The 27,000-nt window shown below is 43.3% G+C and overlaps 1 pseudogene across 1 annotated transcript in view; it reads left to right on the plus strand.

The window, feature by feature from the left end:
- The first annotated feature begins 4,418 nt into the window (after window positions 1-4,418).
- The window catches only part of LOC147427193 (putative phosphoribosylformylglycinamidine synthase, chloroplastic/mitochondrial), a 67,763-nt pseudogene continuing 45,181 nt past the window's right edge, over window positions 4,419-27,000 (plus strand). The window contains exon 1 of the transcript XR_015186148.1: window positions 4,419-4,802. The product of XR_015186148.1 is annotated as a putative phosphoribosylformylglycinamidine synthase, chloroplastic/mitochondrial (transcript). The remainder of the gene's footprint in view (window positions 4,803-27,000) is intronic.

Consider the following 27,000-nt stretch of genomic DNA (forward strand, 5'->3'; position numbering starts at 1 on the left):
TTGAAATGTATGGCATATCAAATTTTTTAGTGTCATGTTGCAATGTTTTGTGCGAGCATTCATATTCCCAAATACAATAGCATCACCTTCACCTTTGAAATAAGCAATGTCCTCTTCTAAATCAAAAAATGGCTGATCTCTATCCATGCAATCATAAAAAGGAGAATTATGGTGAGGAATGTAGCAACCGGCTAGAGAGAGAGAGAGAGAGAGAGAGAGAGAGAGAGAGAGAGAGAGGGAAAGAAAGAGATATAGAGATAGAGGGAAATAGATAGAGATAGGGAAATTAAAGAGAGGAAAGAGAGAGGGAGAAATAGAAAGAGAGAGAGATAGATAAAGAGGAATAGAAAGAGAGAGAGAGAGAGAGAGAGAGGAAAAGAGAGAGATATATATATAGAGGGGGAGAGAGAGAGAGAGAGAGAGAGAGAGAGAGAGGGGAAAGAGAGAGAGAGAGAGAGAGAGAGAGAGAGAGAGAGAGAGAGAGAGAGAGAGGGAAAGTGGGAAAGAGGAAGAGAGAGAATTAGAGATTTTCGTTGGCAAAAAGAGATAGGTAGAGAGAGGAAGATAAAAAAATAGGGAGATAAAGAGCAATGGTTGTATGCGGAGCAACCATTTTGTGGTGTGCATAGTGCGGGTATGCTCCTGCTTTTGTAGAGTGCTATGAAAAAGACCTTTTTTATGTGACGTCAACAGACCCTTGAAAATTACTTTCTGCTCTCTTCTCCTTAACTTCTCTATATTTTTCTCTATCTCTCTTCCTATCTCAGAATGGAGGCAGACATGCGTGCAGAATGGAGGCAAAGTAATCCCTCAAACAAGGAGCTATTTTGTGAAGCGATGTTGCACAAGAAGCACAATAAAGAAGCTCTTCTTCATAGCACTCTACAGAAGCAGCGAGCATTTTCGTACTGCGCACAATGCAAAATGATGGCTACATTTACAACCATAACTCTTTATCGCTACTCAAAACGATGACTACATTATGTATATGTATATATATTTGTGTGTACATATATATTTGTTTATGCATGTATGTAGGCACTAAGTACGGGAGCATAGCACCCGAAGGTTAGACGCTTTCTCTTGGGTATAGTCCCGTTTTAATTGTGGCGTTGTGGTCATTGATCCACTCTTGCATGGATTACCGCAACGTACCTTTGATTTTACCACGGTTGAGACTGTGATGATATCTAAAGAGGTGCCACTTAACCTTTGGCACTACTAGCCTCTACTTAGGTTTACTAGTATGTATATGTATCTACATATTAGTGTGCTAATATACTTGTGTACGTATTTATAGATGAGTGAGTAAGGGGGAAAGCTAAATCTTATATTGCTCTTTGCAATGTAGATGTCAGACGAGAGACCACCTGGTGGGGAGCAGCGAGCTAGCTCTTCTTTTGGTTGGTTCACATCTAGGTGGGCTCCCACCTGGGGTGGACATTGCCTCAAGTGGACTCGAGTCTTGAGTCGGTGAGAACAAGCAAAGAAATAAAATTTTTTCCTAGCTAGTTAACCCTAAACCATGAGTGTCATAGGTTTATTTTTGTTATTTGCAGGCATGGCCATCCTACAGCTACCCTTCTTAGGTTCCTCCACCGGTTGTAGATCCAAACCTACATCGGGCTCTCTCTTTACGAGACCAGTACCTCTGAGAGACAGAGAATTTTTTTGGTCGCTACACTCCGCAGCTTGCAAGCTACAAACTTTCTCCGCATACTACACCATGGGGGAGTCAGGCAGGGACTCCTTACCTACAGAGCCTCACATTGACGGCACCTCAGTCTATAGCCCCTTCTTATCGTCCTACTCCCCTTCCATCACAGGCTCCTACTCCCATTCCATCGCAGGGTCCCACTCCCATCGCATCATAGGGTCCTACGCCACTCCATTCTACTCTTGCTTTGCAAGAACACCGTCGATGAACTTCCTCTAGCAACACGCGTCGACGCTCGTCTTAAGACAACGAGCACCGTGAGAGACGAAGTGGCGGTGGATCTTGTGGTTTTGCTTGTTTTGGTAGTGGTGGGGGAACGGAGTTCCCACTTTCAGAGCGTGCCGCCCCTGACACAGAGGACAAGGATACTGACGCACCCATGCCAGACACGCATGGACATTACTACAGGGTTCAATATGGTGGGGAGGTGGATTTCGGCATAGCACAGGGCAGGGCATTTCAATGCCATCTACCAATTCTTATACATTCAATGTATAAGAACTGTTTTATAAAGTTTAGAGACCAAATCCCAATCATGCACGGTACATTGAGGACGCATTGTTAGCTAGATCTCCAAATGTCCCCGATCAAAGTTTTTCACAACAATGGTTGGAGGGCTAAGTGCTCCATGAAGTAGATTTAGTGCCAAAGGGATTGACACCATCACTTGCTAACCCACGCCTCAAGTGTCAAGGCTCCAACCCAAACTCTGGCCATTGAGTTTTGATGTGCCTCCATGAAGGTGAATCGGCAGGGACACACATCATTTCATCATTTGAGCGGTGGTTGGCATGCCATGCGAGAAGCTCCACGATAGCCTTCTTTTAAACATGTGCTGGATGCGAGGAATTAATGAAAAATGTCTCAATATCTTGCGGGGTAGGTGTGCCCCGCTCACTCCGGTCTTATGTTGTGCCTCCCCGCACATGGGACATGAGGTAGCATGTACGTGCTCATTGTGATATAGCATGCAATCATTGATGCACGCATGGATGTGCTCATAGTCCATTCCAAGTGCAATGAGATACGATCTAGCTCGTCGACGATCTGGAGGCATGTGGTGATCTTCTGGCAACATTTTGTTGCCCCATCAAACTACAACAAACAAGTGTATTAGTATAATTTCTAGAAGACGGCACCATAAAGCGAGTGGAGAGATAGAGAAAAGCCACATTCCATACTTACATAAGTAGTGCATCGACACTTGCATTACTCCAACCGAATTTTGCTTGCAAGTTGAGGTCTTCCAATGATGCTTGGAGCACCGAGTACCATGCACCGTCATACAGAGGTGTTTGGGCACTCACCATCAATCTATCCTCCATTTTGGTTTAGTGCAGGGCTGACAATCCTCCTCGCACACGTCCCGCTCATGAGCTAGTAACTCATCACACATGTCAAACATGTGATCATCCTCTGCCTCAAAGTGTGACGAAGACTCCATAGGAGCCACCGAAGAAGAGCCAATGGGAGGATCAGCATGCGGTGCACCCAAATCGCCCAGTCGCTCTTACCTCTGTCGTTCGGCCTTGCACGCCGGTGCATCACCACCGAACACAGACCAATGGGGCACCTCCTCAAGCAACGAGTGAGTTGCGCTCTCATCTCTCTAAGTGCTTTTTTGAGGATGGCAAAGCCCTTCATTCTCCACGTGCTCCAAGGCAATGCACCTCAAGAGAGGGATTTCCCTTTTGCACTTGGCGCAAGGACAAGGCAGTTTTGCCTTGATCAAACGATCGCACTCAGGGCCTCCAAAGGGACCACGATCATCCCAGTCAATGTCCTGCACACGCAAAATGTTGTTTATTTAGTCATGTATCCTAAAAAATATAGAAAAGCCCTAAATTCCATTAAAAAAATTACATAAAGTTAAGTTCAAAGAGAATAAATGACAATGAGTGGTAAATTTATTTTTGACTAAAAGAGAACTTAAAAAATGAAATTAATAAACATTTAAAAGTACTACAAAATAAAGTATCCAAAAAAATTAAAAATCTTAGAAGCGGCAACTTTCGTGGTAATAGCAGTGGGTATATTCCGCGACTGTTATCGTGTTTATTGCTGAGAAACCACTACCGCCTCCATAGCCGTGGTTATTGCCGCTCCCACAATTTTTTCTCTCTCCTTTTTTGTTTGTTTTTCTCCGGCAATGCTAGCAGTCATAGATAACTCCTCTTATAGTGTTAGAAGTTGTGAACAATCTTTTTATTTCCTAAATGCATCCCTCCTCTCTATATGGCATGCCACAAAATAGTGGGGATCAAGGGTGGAGGAGGAAAAATAGTCAAATCAAGGCATGCAGGCCGTCAATTTTTGCAAACAACGATTAGTAAATTTGGGAAAAGTAGTAAATTCGGAAAAATTGGTAAATTCAGGTGAAAGGGGGCGGTGCTAATAAATGATGACGGAATAATATCGCTTTTGGAAGTAAGAGCCTGAAAAGTGAGAAAATGTGTTCATTAAATGCAAGAATATGCTCACAACCTCACATTATGATCATTTTGGAGGTAATGTAATAAATCAAGAACAAGAAGAACTTACGTTCAAAAATGGTAAATCCGGGCTGTTATGTAAATTTGGGTTGTTTTGTAAATTTGGGTGGGATGTGGTGTGGTTTTTTCCTTATATCCTCTTACTTACACCTCAATTGAATACTTATTCCCTTTTTTCTTTCTCCCCTCCACTCTTCTCTATTGTGGTCATGGAGTGGTATGTTGAAACAGATGATGCAGATGACGACTTTGGCATCCAGAGAAGCTCCTATACTAGCTCAAGTGAAGAAGAAGATGATGCACAAAAATATACACAAAATGAACAGGACCTTGATAAAACCAAAGTTGAGGATTCCATGTTAGTGGATGTGACTCAACATATATCTTCCAGGTACTTCTCATTTGATAGAGATGCATATAGTTTAATGATCACATCACTCAAAGAGGATATCTCCATGGCTTTGCATACACTCAAAATGATTGATCATAGAGGGATGCTTGATCTTAAGAAGTGGCGCAAAATGAAAGAGACATTGTGTTTAAGAGAAGAAGAAAATGTTTCACTTTGTATTTGTCTCAAACTGAAATCATCCGTAAGAATCGCGTGTGGAGGATTCGCAAACCATTGTTGAGGGTGGACATAACATAGATGGATCATCTTGTCATAGAGATCTTGCAAACACACTTGATACATTGAAGTCCACATGGTGCATTAATGCCCGTCGCTATGGGATTCCCATATCCTACATCAAAGATTTTGTCAACTCTTGTGGATGTACCCATCAAAAGAAGACTAACATGGCGTCTCAATGCAGGTTTGATCTTAACATGGTTCCATCATATATAATAAGTACATTCAAAACCAATTTGGATTTTCAACTAGAGCAACTAATGATTGAGCACAAAGTAAGACTAGTTATGGTACGATCTGTAGGAAGTATCATTCTACAACTCTTGTGATTAGCTACATTTGTCATAGAGGTGGAAAGCCAAAGTGTCACGGTTCACAGAAGAAGAGAATTAGAACATCAAAAAAATGTGGTTGTCCATTCAAAGTTCAAGTGCAAAGCAATGATGATAAACATGAGGTTACTATACAGATTTACCCTAATCATGATGGCCATGTCCTGGGTAGTAGAAGTGATCTCTATCATCCAAGAGATTGCTTAAATTCCAATGTCAGATCATCGGCATCAATGCCGGGCATCGATATATGTGTAGGTAAATCTGGAGGGAGATTAAGTTTTTAAAAATTTTATTTTTCCAATTTTTGATGCAAATACTAGCGCTTATACATGTGGTACATCGATGTACATACTGGTGGCTGTACTTGTGCACAAACCGGCACCTGTACCGATGGATTTTGCAAAAACAAAACCGCGGATTTTTCTTGCACATTTTTCTCCTTTCTTCTCTTCCTCTCTTGCCCTCCTACTCCTCACTTGTTACAGATATGTTGCCTCACGACTTGCTAGAGGTGAGATTTTCACTTGTAGGCTACTCTCCATCAACAAAAGGTGAGCTTCTTTTCAAGTTTCCTTGTAGATTTGTCTATTTGTATGTAACATAGTGTGTGTGTGTGTGTGTGTGTGTGTGTGTGTGTGTGTGTGTGTGTAGGTTTGAGGATATTTTTCCTTGCTCAAATAGGTCGCATGTGAGTGCTCTAACATTCTTTTTTGTTGCGTATACACATACACATACACATTCACATAAACATGCATGCAAGTAAATAAAAATGCACACTAAACAAAATGTGCACACTATACATGACGCACACACATAATTTTTAATTTAAAAAAATAATAAAATGTTATTTTATCAATAATATTAATTAAAAATCATCAATAGCTAAGAAAGATAACTACATTTTATCATTAAAAGAAAGATTTATTTTGATTTATGTTATTTTATAATTAATTTTGTTGTTTTTGTGTTAAAAAATTTAGAAATTTAAAAAACATATTGTTATTTATATAATTGTGACTTATCGTAGGCTATTCGCTTAATTAGGTTTAGTCCTTTAACACTAATCGTTTAAGTAATAAGTGGTTTCATCGCTTAGGACTAGTCCGCATTAAGATCGGTGAAGGTTAGCTGCTTAATTAGAGCGTGTAGCTGCTTACATATTGAAATGTTTAGCCGTGCCCACTTAGTCTTACGGGTGGCTCGGCTAGTTTTGTTATTTAGTCACTTATAGTGACTTAGGGCTAGTAGGGAACCGCTTATAGGGAACCGCTTAGGTCTTTAGTCGCTTATCGTTCAGAAAAGATTACTCCATATTTAGGCCGTTGAAGGCTACACGCTTAGGGCTAGTCGCTTAGTGTTTGTTGCTCAGTGTTAGCTGCAAAAGAACTTCGACAAACAAAGTAAACTAACGCAACTTCAATAGCGCTGACGGGAGCAAAGCCAACCCCGAACCCCCGACGGCCTCTAAAACACCGGGGACCGAATGGCGCGCCTCGAGCTTGTCATGGTAAAGCAAACAGGGGGCACCACCTAGCTTCAGCGGCTAGGACGCAAACAACACACCACCATAACAAAGTTTTCATCCAAGAGAGATGGATGCTTGGGAGTAATGATGAAAAGGAAGGGGAATGAGATCAAGTGAGAGAGAGAGAGAGAGAGAGAGAGAGAGAGAGTGAGGGAGGGGGTATAGCGGCTTAGTACTTAGGCACCACAAAAGGATGGCGAATCCACACACCCTTCACACATACACAAGCTCACTCCAAAACACAAGACTAGGTGGCGATTCCGCACACCTCACATGGGTAAAACATTGCAAGAAAACATACTCACAAAACCTCAAGCTTTATTTAGAGAATTAGGCGATGAAATGGGGAGCATAGGGTAGGGGAATGAGAAGGGAGAGAGTGGTAGAGCACATGGCGGATAGGTGGGAGTTGATGGCGAAGACTCGCACGAGGATTATGGCCATCATCCTTCATTTAGTTGCCCTTCATCTTCCATAGCCAAGGATGTAGAGGTCATGCTCAAGACAAGCATGGTGATTGCGGTGATGGTGATGGTGTGGGTGTGTGTGTGTGTGTGTGCACTAGGCACACACAGTCCATAGTGTGTTCTTTGGTAATGTTGTGTGTGTATTTAGTGTGATGGTGACCCCTCTTTATATAGGGGAGGAATTCTAGAATTTAGAAATGAAGAAATCATTATCTACATAGGCCATGTGACTATGGGCCCCACTTGTCTGGCCATGTGTATATGTGCCAGAATAGCAGTCTCATGAGAGAGACTAAGAGAGAGAGATGGGTTGATGAAAAAAAGTGAGAGGTGACATGGAGAATAAAGTAATTACAAGAGGGGAGAGAGGGGAGTGTGTTCAGAGGTGAATCTGTGTGCAGATGTGTGAGAACACAAGAAAAATCAGGTAACCACCGGGTGGGGATGGGTCTGTGGGCACCTTTTTCAGTGAAACTGAGTGTGTGTGAGTGTGGGGGAGGTTATTTAGCTACAAGACAAGAGACATGGTGCCCTTTAGAGAGAGAGGGGGGTATTTGGGTCATGGGATATGATAGGAGAGAGAAAGAGGGGGTGGGGTATACTATTTTGGAAGATAGGGTAAGTTGCATATGAGTTAGGGTGCATTATTGGTGAGTTAGAATGCATTATTGGTGAGAGGTGGGGTAGCTTGAGGGGAGAGAGAAAGGAGAAAGGACAAGGGGAAGAGAGAGGGGGTTGACCTTTTGAGTGGAGGAGAGGAAAAGGGACACCCGACGGGGCAACAGTGAAGAAAAAGGAGGCAAGGTGGGGATGGGCTACCCCGCAGGCATGAGGTGGCCTATTTTACCTTTCTTATATATTTACATAATCATACTTTATTTTTTTCCTACCTTTTCCAATGCCTTTTATCACTCCCTCCCTAAGAGGGGGTTTTCATGGGGTGGGGTCGAGAGAAGAGGGGTATGGGAGCTTGGCTTGTGAAAAGCCCCCATCATTAGCCCTCCCCTTTTGGCTAGAGGCATTCATGTCTCTAGCTCATCTGTTTGATCATTATCGTCGGAGGTGGTGGCTGATGGTGTGTTCTCATCTAGAATGTCGATTGGTGGAGCCTGGTCAAATCAAAGAAAATAAGGTTTAAGTCGCCAAGCATTTACCCTAGTTTTATGAAGTTTTCCATAAGCCTCCATAAGCTGGTAGCTTCCATTGGCATACTTTTTCCTGACGATGAAAGGACCTTCCCATCGGAGTAGGAGTTTCTTATCCTTGCGCGTGTCGAAACGATTGTCGTAGCGGAGCACCAACATTCCTTTCTTCAATTCTTTTTTCCGGAGATGCTCCTTAAAGCTAAGCCGTCTATGCGCTGCTTGTGCTGCATAATAATTTATTGCTTCTTCTCTATCCAGCTGCAGTCTTTCCAAGTTGATGATGTGATCTCTCAAATGCATGTTGGGCTGTTGAAGCTGGCTTGCCATTACTCTGAGACTTTGTAGTTGCACTTCAACGGGAAAGATTGCTTCCTTACCAAATACTAGATGATACGGTGTGAATCCCAAGGATGTACGAAATGAAGTTGTGTAGGCCCATAAAGCTGGTAGTAGATACTTATCCCAGTCTCCAGGATGATTGTTTACCTGCTTGGTAATAATTTTAGAAACCATTCCATTTACCTTTTCAACTAGGCCATTACATTGAGGGTAATATGGTGAAGAGTGCCTCCTTGTAATGCCCAGTTTCTGCATTAATTCTCCTACCAAGTCTGCTCTGAAACCTGGCCCTCTATCAGAGATGATCTCTAAAGGTGTGCCAAACCTACAGCATATGTGCTCGTAGATAAATTTAGCTACCTCTACCGCTGTGATTCTAGTGGTGGCTGTAGCCTCTGCCCATCTAGTCATGTAGTCGATTCCCATGATAATGTAGAATTTTCCTGAGCTGGCCCTAGGTAATGGCCCAATGGCATCGATACCCCATTTTTCAAATGGGCCATATGAGAGAATAGGTGTCTGTGGTTCAGGCATAAGTGACCTAGTGCCGGCCTTTTGACACAACTTACATGTTTTGCACCAGTGGTGTACATCACGGTTGAGGCTAGGCCATATGAATCCTGCCTGCAAGATTTTCCTACTTGTTATGTCTAGGGCAAAGTGACCACCACAAACCCCGTCGTGACAGCTAGCAATTACTCCCGTGATTTCCTGAGAGGGAGGGACCTTCCTGAGTATTTGGTCCTTACCCTTACAGTACAAACCGTCATTGATGAGTCGATACCTTGTGGCCTTCCGCGTCAGCCATTGCTTCTATCCCTTTGTTAAATCTGATGGGCATTCCCCTGTTTCCAAAAAATGCATGATGTCAGGCAAGGCATCACTGCCTTGAAATAGAGGGAGCTTTAGTTTTATTGCTCCAACCACCACTTCCTGTAGTCTTTCACTTGCTAGGGCATCTGCTTCTTGGTTTTGAGCCCTTGGGATATGGTGTATTTGAACTTATTCAAACTTACCCAACAAGGTTTTTACACCACTTAAGTGAGTCCTTAAACTAGGATTCTTGCATGTCCATGCTCCATTTACTTGCCTTACCAGAAGTAGAGCATCCCCAAATACATTAAGGCGTTGTACACCTTGCGAGACGCACCATTGTAGACCCTTGGTTAGTGCTGCATACTCAGCTTCATTGTTAGAATGTGAATCTAACAATTGGCCCAACGAAAATACCTTTGTCCCTTTGTCATCAAAGACCACTATGCCTGCAGCTGCTTTGTCGGACGCTCGCTTGTAGGCTCCATCAAAGTAGAAAGAGTATGCTCCTTCTACCATCGGTGGTACTGGAGGTAATCGGACTTCTCCTTCCTTAGATTGCTTCTCCTTCCTTTCAAAGACTTGGTAGGTCATGAGTCCCCCCAAACTTGCCCTTGTCGTGCTTTCTACCTGTACCGTGTCGTCAAACTCTTGTAGACGAACTAGCCATTTAGTAATTCTAGCAGACACATCCATGTGTTGTACAACATAGGGAAATATTTCATCCGTGGTTAGAATCACAAATTGCTTAGGGAGCAAATATGACCTAAACTTTGTAGTTGCAAATCTAAGAGCTAGGACTAAGTGTTCCACATGGGTGAAACCTTTCTCTCCTGCTGTCATCATTTGACTAGAGAAGTAGATTGGCCTCATGAAAGATGTCGTCGTATCCTTTTGGAGTAGCATAGCCCCCAATGAGTCATCACCAACACTTGAGGTGACATAGAATTTTTCATCCCACTTAGGTGGTGAGATAGTTGGCAGAGTGGCTAAGACCTCCTTTACCTTGTTATAGTGATGTTCGCTTTCCTCGTCCCAAGCGAAAGTTGATCTTTGAGTGAGTTGTTGCAGTGGTAGAACAAGTTGTGATAGTAGATGTATGAATCTACTTAAGTACCTCACCTTCTGTAGAAAAGAGACCAGTTGACGTGCGGTCGTTGGTGAAGGTAGTGCTATGAGTGCGGACACCTTACTTGGGTCGGCGTTGATACCTTTTGCTGAAATTTCATGGCCTAGTAGAATGACTTTACTCTCCCCAATGTGGCATTTATCCACATTTTATTGCCCACCTAGGCTCTGCAACCTGGCCAAACCTTCAGTTACCTTTTCTAAATGTGAAATACGGGAGCTATATATACAAAAATCATCAATGAACACTCTTATGGATGTTCCAAAGAACGGTTGAAAAACATATGTGACATATCTTTGGAATGTGGCAGGTGCATTTGTGAAACCAAATGGCATAACCCTGTATGCAAAACAACCCCATGGCATGATAAAAGTGGTTTTTAGCTGATCTTCCAAGGCTATGCGTATTTGAAAGTATCCAAAATAACCATCACAGACGGTATAGCATTCAAAACCCGCTACTTCATTCAGAATTTCATCCAAGAAAGGGAGAGGAAAGTGGTCTCTCTTTGTAGCTGCATTTAGTGGTTTGTAGTCAACACAGATCCTCCACTTACCATTCTTTTTAGGCGTCACCACTACGGGTGACACCCATTCTGAGTTTTCTACAGGATAGATGAATCACGTCTCCAGCAGTTTCCTTACCTCGGCCAAGAGTGCCTTTTCTTGTATGACCCCCAGTCGTCGTAGCTTTTGCACAACTGGTTTTACCCCTTCCTTCAGCTTAATATGATGTTCCACCACTGTAATGCCTGTGATTCTTTCATAGTTGTCAATGAACAGGTTAGGAAATCCCATCAACATTTGCAAAAAACTATCTTTCTCCTCAAGTGTTAATTCCGTAGACAACATACCCTTCAACCTACTTCCTCCTAGGCCAGGTGATTTGCTCTCCTCTTCATTGGGTTGCCCTTTTGGTGATGGATCACCAGTTGTGCTTACCCTTTGTGGATCCTTCATAATGATACCCATCACATCAATGGAACTGTCACTTTCTTTGGTGGATGTGGTCTCCTCCTCAGAACTGGAAGATTCGCTAGTGGTTTCATATGCCGATATTTCCAAATTCATTTGCTTCTGCTTGCCAATCCTCATGTCGTAGTATATTGTCTCCCCTTTCTTACCGGTCATGCGTAGAAGGCCAGTACCCCAGTCCTGTTTTGCCTTCATGGCCATCAACCATGGCCTTCCCAAAATTAGTGGATAGCCCTCCCCCTTAGTAGGCATCACAAAAACATCTACCTCTACCTCAGTGTTGAAAGCTTTGATTTTCACGGCACTTACCACACCCACACACTTAACTTTTGCGTTGTTTGTAATCTTTGCCTTGCATGGAGAAGGCCTGTCAACCTCGAGCCCTAATCAAAGCATCATAGCTTCGCTCATTACACAGATTTGTGCACCTCCATCAATGTAGGTGTTTCCAACCCTCTTTCCTTTTATGTTTACGTCGACAATTGGAAGGATGTCATCCATGTTGCATCCCGAAATTGCTCCGGCTACCTTTGTTTTGGAACGTCTTGTACTTACCATTTTAGACCATTGTCGCCTTACTTTAGGTACAAGATGTAGCATCTGTGGCCATGTAATCTTTGGTCCTTGCTCTGCCACATCCAATGTTGGATCATAGGGCTTAGAACTTTCCCCTAGCTGGAAGTCGGTGATGCCCAATTTCCGTCGTGGCCTGGATGGCCTCTTGCTAGTTTCTCCTCTCATGCTTCTCTCATCATCTGATTGTGTAACTTTCTCCCTCCTAGCTCTTTTCACAGTCATGGCTTCAAGTGGTTCTAAAAAGGTTACCTTCTCCTTACCCTTGTCCCTCTCCTTTGCTCTGGGTGGATCCACTACTACGGCTTTTCCTTTCTCTTCTAGCCTTATGATGTTTACAGGGCGATCAGGTGGTGGGGCTGGTGGAAGAGGTGGGATGGATGCTTGTAGTGGTGTCTGGGGTGGATGTAGAATTTGTGTTTGTGGGGGTGGTGCTCGGGGTGGGGGTGTTCTTTCTCTAGGGGGTGACAATTGGTTCCTCCTACCTCCTCTATTATAGTTTTGTCGTGGTTTGGGACAGTAGTACATACCGTGACCATCTTCTCCGCAGTTGTAGCAATGATACTCCCTGTTTTGTCGTCGTGCTATTCCAGGGTCTTGATCTCTTTCTTGACTCCTCCCTTGCAGTATTAAGTGGACAGACAAATTCTGCAGTTGGTCAGTAATATAGGCCAACATATCTTGTTGCTAATCTCTTACCCCAAGAGTCAGTGGTGGTGGTATGGTGGTTGTCGTAGTTGCTGGTCGACGCGATGTTCCTGCTTCTGTTGACTCGGTTTCTTTGGCTTTCATTCGCAGCTTCTTATCCTTAAGGCGAGCAATCTCAACGGCTAACTCGTACGTAGCTGGGAATCTACCTTTCACCTTCTCCTTGAGAAGCGGCCATAAGCCATGCGTGAACCGATCTTTTTTTAGGAAACCGGGTGCAGCTTCCCCCCTAGCCAGTGACTCAACCCACCGTTCCCACAAATCCACAAATTTGGACTCATAGGTGGCATATTCTAAAAGACCCTCCTGCTTCAAGTCTCTCAACTTGTCCCACAACTTTTCTGAAGTGGTACCTCCCCCAAAGCGCCTCTTAAAAGCGGTTTTTAAGGGTTCCCAGTCATCCTTGGTTGCTTGTGGAAGTGCATTGTACCATGATCTAGCTTCTAGCTTCATGAGATGCTTAAAGATTCTAACCCGGGATTCATCCGTATCTTTGTTGCTCACTACACATGCTACTTCAAAGTCATCTAGGAAGTCTGTTACCAAATCCTCCCCCTTCTTTCCTTTAAATGTTAGAAATGCTACACTTTCCATGATTACTCAGAGAGAGCTAGAAAGACACAGTGCTTAACTTGCAAAAGTTTTTTTCTTCTTTACAAGGAGGCGTGTATACCCTCTTATACTAGGACATAGATTAAAACTTCAAACGGTACATTGCCTTGTACCAAAGGTAGGACAAATGGTTGATCTGATGCCAGAACCTCAAAAAATCGCTCCCCACCCAACATGGTGTCAATGACGTGCTGGTAGTGAGCCTTCAAATCCAGTATTACCTTGATTGAGCGTACACGTGTTGGTATGTGTGATCTGTCTTGAGGTAGGTTGTACTGATTCATGTGAAGCTTAGAGGTGCTTAGTCACTGTCCAAGCTTGTGGGAGAGGGTGGTGTTCTTTCCTGAAACAAACTCAGTAGATCCCTAGTTTCTTTAGTGAGAGTGTGAGCCAATGATTCCGTTATCTGTGCTGCAGCATCAGGTGCGACTTGAAAACTGACTGTGATAATTACCTCGGTGACTTGAGTTACCCGATTCTCAAAGTAGAATAGTGTTGATTCTCTATTGTGTAGAGCTCCTTCCATTTTGTTGTTGTGGGTTGGTTGTAGGTTGCGGACATGGTTTCGACCTTCTCCTTCTTCTTCCTGGCACTTGCCCTATGTATATCCACTGGGTTTGGTGTGTTGGTTGACTCTCCCACTGCAAATCGATTACCGTTACGCCTGGCACTCGAGCTTCGATGGAGATGCGGAGTTTGTCTAGTTGTGCTTGGAGCTCTTCTTCTTCTGTCGTCCAATTAGCAAATCCTGCTAGCCATTCATCCATTCACAATATTTTAGGGGTTTCAGTCTTGTAAACTGAAGGGTTTCATGAAAAGATCCTCAGTGGGGGCACCAAATGACGGGAGCAAAGCGAACCCCGAACCCCCGACGGCCTCTAAAACACCGGGGACCGAATGGCGCGCCTCGAGCCTGTCATGGTAAAGCAAACAGGGGGCACCACCTAGCTTCAGCGGCTAGGACGCAAACAACACACCACCATAACAAAGTTTTCATCCAAGAGAGATGGATGCTTGGTAGTAATGATGAAAAGGAAGGGGAATGAGATCAAGTGAGAGAGAGAGAGAGAGAGAGAGAGAGAGAGAGAGAGAGAGAGTGAGGGAAGGGGTATAGCGGCTTAGTACTTAGGCACCACAAAAGGATGGCGAATCCGCACACCCTTCACACACACACAAGCTCACTCCAAAACACAAGACTAGGTGGCGATTCCGCACACCTCACATGGGTAAAACATTGCAAGAAAACACTCACAAAAAACTTTATTTAGAGAACTCACAAAACCTCAGCTTTATTTAGAGAATTAGGCGATGAAATGGGGAGCATAGGGTAGGGGAATGAGAGAAGGGAGAGGGTGGTAGAGCACATGGCGGATAGGTGGGAGTTGATGGCGAAGACTCGCACGAGGATTATGGCCATCATCCTTCATTTAGTTTCCCTTCATCTTCCATAGCCAAGGATGTAGAGGTCATGCTCAAGACAAGCATGGTGATTGCGGTGATGGTGATGGTGTGGGTGTGTGTGTGTGCACTAGGCACACACAAGTGCATAGTGTGTTCTTTGGTGATGTTGTGTGTGTATTTAGTGTGATGGTGACCCTCTTTATATAGGGGGAGGAATTCTAGAATTTAGAAATGAAGAAATCATTTATCTACATAGGCCATGTGGACTATGGGCCCCACTTGTCTGGCGTGTGTGTATATGTGCCAGAACAGCAGTCTCATGAGAGAGAGACTAAGAGAGAGAGATGGTTCTCATGAGAGAGAGACTAAGAGAGAGAGATGGGTTGATGAAAAAAAGTGAGAGGTGACATGGAGAATAAAGTAATTACAAGAGGGGAGAGAGGAGAGTGTGTTCAGAGGTGAATCTGTGTGCAAATGTGTGAGAACACAAGAAAAATCAGGTAACCACCGGGTGGGGATGGGTCTGTGGGCACCTTTTTCAGTGAAACTGAGTGTGTGTGTGAGTGTGGGGGAGGTTATTTAGCTACAAGACAAGAGACCCTTTTGTGGAGGAGAGGAAAAGGGACACCCGGCGGGGCAACAGTGAAGAAAAAGTAGGCAAGGTGGGGATGGGCTGCCCCGCAGGCATGAGGTGGCCTATTTTACCTTTCTTATATATTTAGATAATCATACTTTATTTTTTCTTACTTTTTCCAATGGCTTTTATCTCGAGTGTACAGAGACCAGACATGGCTAGAGAATGTGAGGTTGTTAGAGCTAGCAGCAAATGGTAGAAAAACCACAAACGGACTACGGAAACACAAGTCTTAAGAAGTGAATTGTGTACTTCAAAGACCCAAATGCACTTTGACAACCAAAGTAAAATAACGCAACAAGACTTCAATAGTGCACACATACTTCAAAAACACACACACATTTTAAAAAAGACGTATGTCAAACCCTAATATATAGGCATTGACCATGAAAGACGAGATTCTTACCGGATGGTCTTGATCTTTGTGCACCTCTAGACCGAGGTGTGCAGGGATCGGGCATGGCTAGAGCATGTGAGACTAAAATGTTAGCAACAAGACTTCAATAGTGCACATACTTCAAAAACACACACACATTTTAAAAAAGCGTATCAAACCCTAATATATAGCATTGACCTGGAAAAACTGATTCTTACCGGATGGTCTTGATCTTTGTGCACCTCTAGACCGAGGTGTGCAGGGATCGGGCATGGCTAGAGCATGTGAGGTTTTGTTAGAGCTAGCAAAAATTAGTAGAAAAATCACAAACGAACTTAAAAAACGCAAAAGTCTTCAGAAATGACTTGTGTACTTAAAAAATGCAAACGGACTTTGACAAACGAAGTAAAATAACGCAATCGGACTTCACTAACGTACACAAACTTCAAAAACCCTAATATATAGTCATTTATCGATAAAGATGAAAGAATTATCCTATGGTCTTGATCTCCATGCACCTCTAGACTGAGGTGTGTAGGGATTGGGCATGGCTAGAGAATATGAGGTTGTTAGAGCTAGTAGCAAATAGTAGAAAAACCGCAAACGTACTTCAAAAATACAAAAGTCTTCATAAATGACTTGTGTACTTTAAAAACGTAAACGGACTTCGACAAACGAAGTAAAATAATGCAATTGGACTTCACTAGCGCACACGGAATTCAGAAACCCTAATATATAATCATTGACCAATAAGGATGAGATTATTATCCTGTGGTCCTGATCTCCGTGCAGCTTTAAACTAAGGTGTGTGGAGATTGAGCATGGCTAGAGAATGTGAGGTTGTCATGTCGTTAGTGGTGTGTACTTATATCAAGAGTGAATTATTTATTTGTTGCATCATTGGTAGATAAAATATGGATGATAGGACGGCGTGTCCTTGTGCGCATTGCAAGCATTAGATCTTTTGAAAATGCAAAACCTGCGACCAGCACATACGCAATAACGGACTCTTTTCCATAGAGCAATTACAAGACCTGCATTATAAATGTCATGGTCTGGAGGCGGTAGATCAACCTCTACAAGTAGATATTGCTCCAACTTCATCCCGAAGAAGACGATTTTCAAACGAACAGCCATCGGTTGAGTCCACCCAACCAATACCTGATTCCACATTTCAAGAAGTAGAGATGGAGAAAATGTTAGACACATTCTTTAACATGGATTTCGTCATCGAAAACCTAGAAGGCAACAACATTCAAGGCAACACTATGAACCAACCTGAGTCATCCTGCCATATCGATGGCATGATAGCAATGATAAAGAGGGTGAGATGATGCAAACTCTTGCACGTATGTAGCTTTACAAATGGTGCAAAAATCTCATTTCTCCGTACCGCTTTGGCAATGCTTAATTTGAAGTCTGTCTACAGGTGGTATGACACCTCCGTCACAGAGATTTTCAAGTAAATACATTGTATCCTAAGCATGCCAAAGTGAAAATTATAGTTCAATAATATGATTGTTGTGTTCACTTGTTGATGTAACGACAGGTTGCTCAACAAGCAAATCTTGTTGGAAGGCAATTACATGCCTCCTACCGGATGTTCTTCTTAGAGAGATTCATGAAGACTTTAAAGGGATTCGTTTGTCAAAGGGATCATCCCAAGGGTAGCATGGCCAAAGGATGGCTTGTACAAGAGTCTCTTGCCTGGGGGATTCACTCTATATACAAAACAAGACGCCACCTACCAGTGGATAACTTTGATAAAACACATATATACGACTCATATTAGGGAATATGAACCCCCTTTCTACACTTATACAAAAATCAACGTAGAAAACTATCATATCCCTATCTTACATATAGAATTTAGGTCTCAGATGATCCAACTGAGTAAAACTAGTCAAACAGCGTGTAGCATAGTGACTATCAATGTACTAAGGAACCACTAATGTTGATAACTAGATGTACCCTCGATGTGTTTTAGTTTGACTTTCAAACTATGTGCCTGTTCAACCTACACTCTAGCTACTTGTCTAGTTTTGACCCATCTAAATTACTCAAAAAACATGGTTATAAAGTTGTGTTAGGTTCTTCGTGTAAATTTCAATCTATACAAACTCTTTATAGGTTTAATCTCTCAACAAATAAACTATAATCACAAAACAAGAAATTGATACAAAGCTATGTTAGTTCTTGCATGTATCTTTGTAGCTATTGATTCACAAGTTTGAGGGTAGACTCTTTTGGGAAGCCATAATTTTGAAACACAAAGACTTCCTCTCATTTTTTCCTTTTCTCATTTCTCCCCCCCCCCCCCCCCCCCCCCCCCCCCCCCCCCCCCCCCCCCCCCACCCCCCTCTCTTCCCATTAAATATGATACCTCCTCCCTTATTTTTAAGCTTGGGAGATAAATTATTGGGGGCTTGTCCCCCCTAACTTATACGCTTATGTAACTTGTAAGAAAACCTGCCTCCCCTACACTTAGGTGGTGCGATAAGTTTTCCACGGTGAATCCCCCGGGGTCTCTTGTCCTCATCAATGAATTTTTGGGCTCAATTGATCCAAAGATTCCCCGAATGTGGACTACTGATGTCAATGTCAAGGTGATAGGAGACGGGCCACAAGGATAAGGCACAATTAGGAAGATGGATATTACAATGCGAGAAAAGGTTATGAGATTTTTCCTTCTCAACTCGAACACCATCCAAAGTGGCTACAGAGGTACGAAGGGAAAAAGAAACAACACTTGACAAATTGCTTGCAATTCAAGCGCAACCGTGCCACTAGAAACCTTCCTTTTCCAGACCATCTTCAAAAATTTCCTAACTTTCCAACTAGGAAGTGGTTAGATGCGACAATTTCAGAGGCAAAAAAGAACAAAGTGTTCAATCGATTACTGAAGAGGAAGAGGAGATGTCAAGGGGTTGCAATTGGCATGTAAATTTTCACAACTTCCTTTTCGAGCTCCACATGATCACATTACTTTAATAACTTTAAGTTTGTTTCAATTTTGTGGTTGTAGTATCACAAATATGGAGCTTTGTGGTCACATCATGGCAGACACTTTAGAGTGCAACGGATAAATGAACAAAGGGTCACCTTTGACAGTGGTGTTAGGGCAAGCTTTGTCCAAGAAAGTAGGAGTATTGCCAGGGATGAGAACACAGAGACTAGTCTGCTTGAATACTCTGGTTACATCCAAGACATCTTGAAGATTAGCTTTAGGAGGGTTGATATTTTTATCTTTGATGTCAAGTGGTTCAAAGTTATTACCAGCTGCCCTAATGCAATTGTGCGCAAAGATAAGAGTGGATTGATTCAAGTGAACTCTAGGCGGGTGTGGACAAATGCGCGAGATACATTCGTAATTTCGTAGCATTGTGAACAAGTTGTGTTCACAATAGATCCACTATGGAGAGAAAATGATGAAAAAGATATGTCTAAACCGTGTTGGATCTATGTTATTCAAGTTGCTCCACGGAGCAATCAAGTGTGTGAAGGATTGGAAGTTGAGGTCAAAGAGCTTTATGAATAAAGTGCAGGGTCAATGAATGATGTAAGTTTGGATTTTGAGCTGCAGTCAGTGGTGAGTAGAAGCTTGAACCTAAAAATGACCTTTCAAATACTGAAGCTGATGTGGAGAGTGACAAAGAAGTGAAGTTTTGACAAAGATGCAGAAGTACAGATTAAGATAGACATCTTTGGTACATTAGCTCCCTCATAGAAGATGAGAGATTGACTACTGATTTTTTCTAGGAACTCTTTTGTAAAACTCTTTTAATTAGTCTACAATATTGGATAGATTCAACGAATTGTGTTGCAACTTTGTTTTTTTGTTATTTGTGTATACATCCATGGCCAATTTCCTAGTTTCAGTTTTTCTATCACTCCGACCGGCATGTCACTCGAGGAGATGGGATCCTTTTTGTCAAAGTTTACACCAAAGCAGGTTAGTTACGCATTAAAAAATTGGTCAACTAGTTCCTCTATACCTACTATGGCCGCCCCTACTCCTATGACTAGTGTGCCCCCTACACCGACCAACCCCACACCTCATTTGAGTGTTCCCCCTACACCGAAGGTTGGTTTATCTTTGAGACAAGGTAGGCATTGTTTTGGAGGCAGTGGTAGAAGTTCTATCGATGCGTCCACACCACCAAGAGAGCGTCTACCACTCTCTTCAGTAGATAGTTCACCGATTGGTACACCACGTACACCTTGGGAATCACACGAGCATGATCCTAGCAAGGTGTACAAGAGTAGAGATGAGGCTATTGTGGTGTATAGGGTCGGGAAGGCCATGCGACAAAGGATTCAGCAGCTCTATAAAATTTAGTTGGATACTCTATGATGGATATTAGGGATAATCAAGATGCCGACAGAGGGGTACAATCCAGTCTCGAATGACTGAATTTTGAGCGTGGCAATTGCCACAATGTCATACCGTTGGTCAAAGGCAAGAGATAGATACAAGGATGATAGTCCAAAGTCGGCATGGTTGGATGCAGAGGAGTGGGTGGGGATTGCACGAGAGACACAAGACAATCCTGAAAGATTTCAGCAATAGAGAGATGCAGCCAGAGCATGTTTGGAGTCTAGTGGAGAGTCACATCTTGGGAGTGGAGGCTACGACACACTTCGGCATAAGTTTGTGAGTATTATACGTAGGCTTTAAATTGTCAAAAATGTATATGTTATTTGAAGATTTATCTTATGATTAAACCATAATTTTGCAGGAAGTTTCCTTGAAGCGCCCTCCGACACGCCGAGAGGAGAAGTATGGGTACAAGCATGGACTTGTGGCCCTTTTGACCCAGCTACTACAGGATGAGGGAGAGGCCATCAATTAGGAGGCATTACCATGAGGGTGACATCCTCCATATATGTTTTTTTTGTAGTTGTGGTCTCTTGCTATAGTTGTACTCATTCATTGTATACATGTATAGTTTCATGCCTATGTTTATGGTTTTGCATTCCGTTTACAATTATGATTATGGTATGACAATTAATTTATTGTTATGGTTTTACAATTATGGTATGGCACATAGGTTATGGTTATAGTATGGCACAGAGGTTATGGTTATGGTTTGGCAATCAAGTTATGGTTATGGTTTTGCAATGATGGTATGGCAATCATGTTATGGTTAGGGTTTGGCAATCAAGTTATGGTTTTGGTTTTGCAAAGATGGTATGGCAATTAGGTTATGATTATGGTTTGATAATTAGGTTATGGTTATGGTTTTGCAATGATGGTATGGTTGTTATGGTTATGGTATGACAAGCAGGTTATGGTTATGGTTATGGTATGACAAGAAAATTATGTTTATGGTTTTCCAAATACGGTTTGACAATCATGTTATGGTTATGGTTTTCCATTCAGATTATGGTTATGGTTTTGCAATGATGGTATAGTTATTACGGTTATCGTATGACAAGCAGGCTATGGTTATGATATGACAAGCAAGTTATGGTTATGGTTATGGTTATGGTATGAAAAGTGGGTTATGTTTATGGTTTTGCGGTTTTCAAGTCATGGGTTAATTATGGATATAAAATCTTCATGCCGTTGTGCCTATGGTTTGGGAGCGATGTTATGGTTATTTGGAAAGTTGTTATGATTAAGCTTTTGATTTTGTGGTTTTGTTCTTTTTACAATTTTTCTAGTCTGTACTCGCTTGTGCACTCTTCCTTTGGACAGAGAGGGATGTTTCCTGCTAATTGCAGTACATGCAGCATTAGTTCCCAACCCTCTCTGCCCAAATATTTTTTTGTAGGTTGCCGGTACATGTATCGATATAAGCGTTGTTATCTGCCTCAGAATTTGCATCGGTATGGAAATATGTTTTCTGACGCATACTTGGGCACGTATATCGGTGTAAGTTCCATTTCTTTTTTCGACGGTAGCTATACCGTTGTCGGGGATAGTTGGGTTCGAAAGGCGAGCCAGCAGTCAGCACCGCAGGGCTACTGGCTATGGGAAAAAAAGAGAGAGAAAGTGTGTGCCATACTGCACAATAGAGTAATTGTTGACTCAAAATGAAAATGGAACACAAACCTAATTGATTTTACTAACACTATCAAGAACCGGCCGGCACATGTTTATCAAGGAGTGATGTAGCAGCACCGTAAGTTACTTAGTTAAGTAAGGTTAAGGATTTTAAGCTCCTTTTAGAAAAGCTAGACCAAATTAATTTAGCATGCCCATAGTTCGTGCATCTGTTGTTACTTTGTGTTGATAATTAAAATTCTTTGAATGATTTCAAGATCTAAAAAAAACAGTGAAGCTTCACCCAAGCTTCCTTTATCTGCAAAAGTTCCACCTGACTTGCTTCTTCCCTTCATGCCCTTGATCTCCTTACTTGCTCAATTGATGCTCTTGCTTGCTTTGCCTCCTCTCTATAGGAGAGATATAGAGAGAGAAAGATAGAGAGGGGAGAGAGAGAGAGAGAGAGCTTTGATATCTTTTGTCTATACCTTGCTCGCCGGCCTCGGTCTCCGATGCCTTCCTTATCCTTCCTCTCCTCTCACTTGCATACCTAGTTGAGGTCAAGATCGAGAGAGAGAGAGAGAGAGAGAGAGAGAGAGAGAGAGAGAGAGAGAGAGAGAGAGAGAGATCCTTCCTTTGTCTTTGATTCCCCTTGCTCACCCTCTTGTCCTCCTTCTTCATGCAATTTCCCTTTCTTAAAATAGCCCCCCGGTCTCCTCGTGCATGCCCTCTTTTTTAACACCGACGACGCTGTTGTTGGGGTATAGGCGCCTGTGCCTTGCCCGGCCGCCCAGAGTCTGGGTGCCCACTGACTTGTATACCTTATACATAGCATAATTGTATAGGGGGCTGCTCACTCTTTGAGTCTCCCCACCCACATCGTGTGTGTCTTCTTCTCTCTCTCTCTCACTCTCCGTCTGTGGTGCTCCCTCATCCCCTTCAATTGGTATCAGAGTTATGGTGACCGCGGAGAGCACGACGGCTTTGAGAGCTTCGAGGCGATAGCTCGCTCTCTCTCGACGGTAGAGAGATTAAGAAAACAGAAGACTTGCTGTGAGAATGCAATGGGAGCTTATGAGCTCAGTTGAGAGTGATGTATGCTCTTGTGGAAGCTCAGAAAGGAGTGTAGAAGATTGTGTGTAAGTGAAGGTGCTGCCCTAAAACTGTGTGCGCAGCAGTACAGTTTTCAGATTCGTTTTTCTCCTTGTAGAATGCAGATCTGAGAATTCTGTCCTCCTTCGCCCATCCGTTTCGATGTGGTCTACAACTTTGCAGAAGAAACTTTTTGCAAATTCCTCACCGTTTTGCTGATATTCAGCTCAGACTGACTGTATACAGAAATTCCAGATTTTCTGTTGTCGCATTGTGTGCGAGTTTGATGCACTTTTGGAAGCACGGGAGATGCTTGAAGTTGAGTGCATAAATTCTGAGCTGAAGATGCAATTGCAGCTTGTGTTAAGCTTGTGGTTTGAGGGTTTTTTGGTAGACTTGGGCAACGAAGTACGGAGGCGTTTACACACCACCGAAGCGGTCTCTTGAGAGACGCAGGTTTTTGGAGCACACAGGTGGAGCTTCTTTCACTGGTTTTCATAGGATACTTTGGCAGTGATTTTGTGCTTGGATTCATGGTCTTTGCGGATGGTTTTCATATGGTTATGGCACATGGTTGATGCCCATTATATATGCATTTTGGCGAGCACTTTCAAGTGCCGGTGAGCTCTCTTGAGAGCATTGTTTTCGCATTGAATAAGTTTCCGGATTGCAAATCTTTTGGCGCTTGCTTATGCGCGGTCACTCCGTTGATGTACGTTGAGTGCGGATTGCCATTGTATGTGAAAATGTGGAGCCATTTTGGCATTTCTACTCATTGGCATTGAGTAGTGTTATGGTTTATGGTAGAGATTGTACTTGAGTTTTTTGCTCAGTTTTCAGGGAAAATTCTGTTGGATTTTTCCCAGATTCTTGCCATAGTTTGTGATCGAGTGTTTACTCTCATTTTGACAGGTTTTGTCAGTTTGGACACAGTTTTGTGTTTTTGTATCCACTCTCGCAAGAGTGAGAAGTTGTGTATCTTTCTTTGCTTGAGACAGTGGTTTGCTCTCAGGTGGGAGAGTCTTGTGATCTCGAGCATTGTTTGCCATAGTTTTGCAGAGCTTATGCATGTATGTTGAGTGTATTTTGATGCGCATTGATTGCTCATTGTATTGAGCTTACAAGACAATGGTTATTTTGTGTTGATAGCCATTGTGCATCGAAACTCTGGCGAAATTTTCCCAGGAGTTTTATGCGTATCATTTATGTGATCTAGGTAGAGATTGCGGGTTGCACTCAGCAATTGTATGCGGTGTTCTCTGCAGGTGGGAGATTTGTGCGTATGTATGCATCGATACCGCACAGTGCGGGCTTGGTGATTAGCTCACAGGTTGCAGTGTGATACTAGAGCATGCGAGGCTTGTATTGACATTGCGGGAGCTCTATTTTGGAGTGTGTCTCACAGGTTTTACATTGTGTTTCTGGCCATATTTGTAGACAGTTTCCGGGTGTTGTTGGTGAGGTGGTTTTGCTATCTAGCTTGCTACTTGTGCTCATGGCAGAGACAGGTGATCGATCAGATTGTGACCTCTCATAAATGCGCGTGTTTGATGGGTCAGACTTTGCGGCATGGAGAGATTGTATACTTGATGCATTGACACAGCGAGGGTTGCATCGACCATTGAGTGGTGATGCAGGTAGACCTTCAAACATGTCTGACGATCAGTGGCAGGAGCTAGAGGAGATGGCACTATCTACACTCTTTTTGCACCTTGCGGAATCTGTATATGCTCTTGTTATGTATGAGACTACTTCGAGAGCACTTTGGTGCATATTACATGAAATGTATGATAGATATGAGTCATCACGGACTCGTGTGAGACATGTACATTCACGAGTACGTCGACAGGTGACATGCTGGTATTGTGGTCATTCTGGACACGTTAGACGACGCTGTTTTCGTCGTATGCGACATCATAGGAGACATGGCAGTCTCAGAGATGTATGTAGTGATGCCATGGACTCAGTTGCTTTGACATTTGAGACACATGTAGTGATGGGGATGTCACTTTTACCTCGACCTATGCACGAGATGCTATACATGTGGATAGTGCACTCCCTTCGCAGTGGTTGCTAGATGCAGATGCTATGTTTCATGTCACGCCGCATCGTGCATGGTTTTGTAGCTATTCTAGCGGGATTCTTGGCAGTGTACGTTTGACCGATGGATCGGTGCATGCGATAGCAGGTGCAGGAGATGTGAGACTGTCATTACCGAGTGGTGCATCTTACTTGTTACAACATGTGCGCTATGTACCAGATTTGACAGTGAGTTTGATCTCAATTGGTCAGCTTAGAGATTGTGGATGTCAGATTTCGCTAGGAGAGCGAGATTTTGTGATGCATTTGGGTTCGCTAGTGATTGCGAGAGGTGCCAGGAGTGGTACACGTTACCCATTGCATGTGGATCACGGGAGAGATGGTGTTGTCTCTGTGATCACGCAGCCAGGTAGAGAGCGAGAGAGCAGGCGAGTCTCTTTTGCTCATGGGTTGCAGGGTACTTTGCATGGAGTGCAGAGGAGTGAGCTCATTGTGCACACAGTTGGGGCACGACTTGAGCAGTCACACAGAGAGGTGACAGAGTCAGACATGCATGCTTTGCTAGTGACTGAGCAAAGCAGAGAGTCAGTTGTGCGAGATACTTCTATGCAGGATAGAGAGGTAGAGCGGTCTTTCTCTAGTGAGTCACGACAGGAGGACGTTGTGCAAGAGTCTATGTATACGGAGTTAGAGCATGAGAGCTCTAGTGAGTCACAACAGATTGAGTGGTCATGTTTGCAGTGGATGATTGCAGAGGAGACTGAGATGTCATCGATTATACAGTCATTCCTTTCTATGCTCGACAGTGAGCATGGGGATATAGTTGTGCAGGATATGTCTTCCAACAGACATCTAGAGCAGCTGGTTTGCTATGAGGTTGCACGACAGGTTGATGCGTCTTTTGTGGACAGTCAGGAGATGCATGTGGCTCACATGCCTTTTCAGTCAAAGATGCCTATTGCCAGGGATATATATGTTGATGCATGCTTCGTAGAGCTAGCAGGGCCCGCTAGCATTGCATCGGCATTCGGTGGTCTCATGTATGAGATGTTGATCTTGAGACCAGATATCGCAGTTGCAATGGGAGCATTTGTAGTTGGGGTTGTCAATCGTTTGTTGACTGATGATGGCATAGTGCACGAGGGAGATATGCAGGTATTGTGTACATACTTGCAGTATGTGTGCGTTACGTCTGGTGGTGTATGGACTTACACGGGAGCAGGACAGCCAGATGCACACGATCATAGTTAGCCAGTGGGCATCGGTCGAGAGCGGTTTTCTCTCGCCTTTTGTAGTCTTTAGACTAGGTTCCCTTGCTTAAAGGCACAATCGCCTTTAAGTGGGAGGTTGTTGGGGTATAGGCGCCTGTGCCTTGCCCGGCCGCCCAGAGTCTGGGCGCTCACTGACTTGTATACCTTATACATAGCATAAGTGTAAAGGGGGCTGCTCACTCTTTGAGTCTCCCCACCCACATCGTGTGTATCTTCTTCTCTCTCTCTCTCACTCTCCGTCTGTGGTGCTCCCTGATCCCCTTCAGCTGTTGATGGGGGCTTTTCACAAGCCAAGCCCCCATACCCCTCTTCTCTCGTCCCCACCCCATGAAAACCCCCTCTTAGGGAGAGAGTGATAAAAGGCATTGGAAAAAGTAAGAAAAAATAAAGTATGATTATCTAAATATATAAGAAAGGTAAAATAGGCCACCTCATGCCTGCGAGGCAGCCCATCCCCACCTTGCCTCCTTTTTCTTCACTGTTGCCCCGCCGGGTGTCCCTTTTCCTCTCCTCCACTCAAAAGGTCAACCCTCTTTCTCTTCCCCTTGTCCTTTCTCCTTTCTCTCTCCCCTCAAGCTACCCCACCTCTCACCAATAATGCATTATAACTCACCAATAATGCACCCCAACTCACATGCAACTTACCCTATCTTCCAAAATAGTATACCCCACCCCCTCTTTCTCTCTCCTATCATATCCCATGACCCAAATACCCCCCTCTCTCTCTAAAGGGCTCC

Source organism: Adiantum capillus-veneris, chromosome 24, assembly GCF_014529385.1.
Source record: "Adiantum capillus-veneris isolate H3 chromosome 24, ASM1452938v2, whole genome shotgun sequence".
Lineage (NCBI taxonomy): Eukaryota > Viridiplantae > Streptophyta > Polypodiopsida > Polypodiales > Pteridaceae > Adiantum > Adiantum capillus-veneris.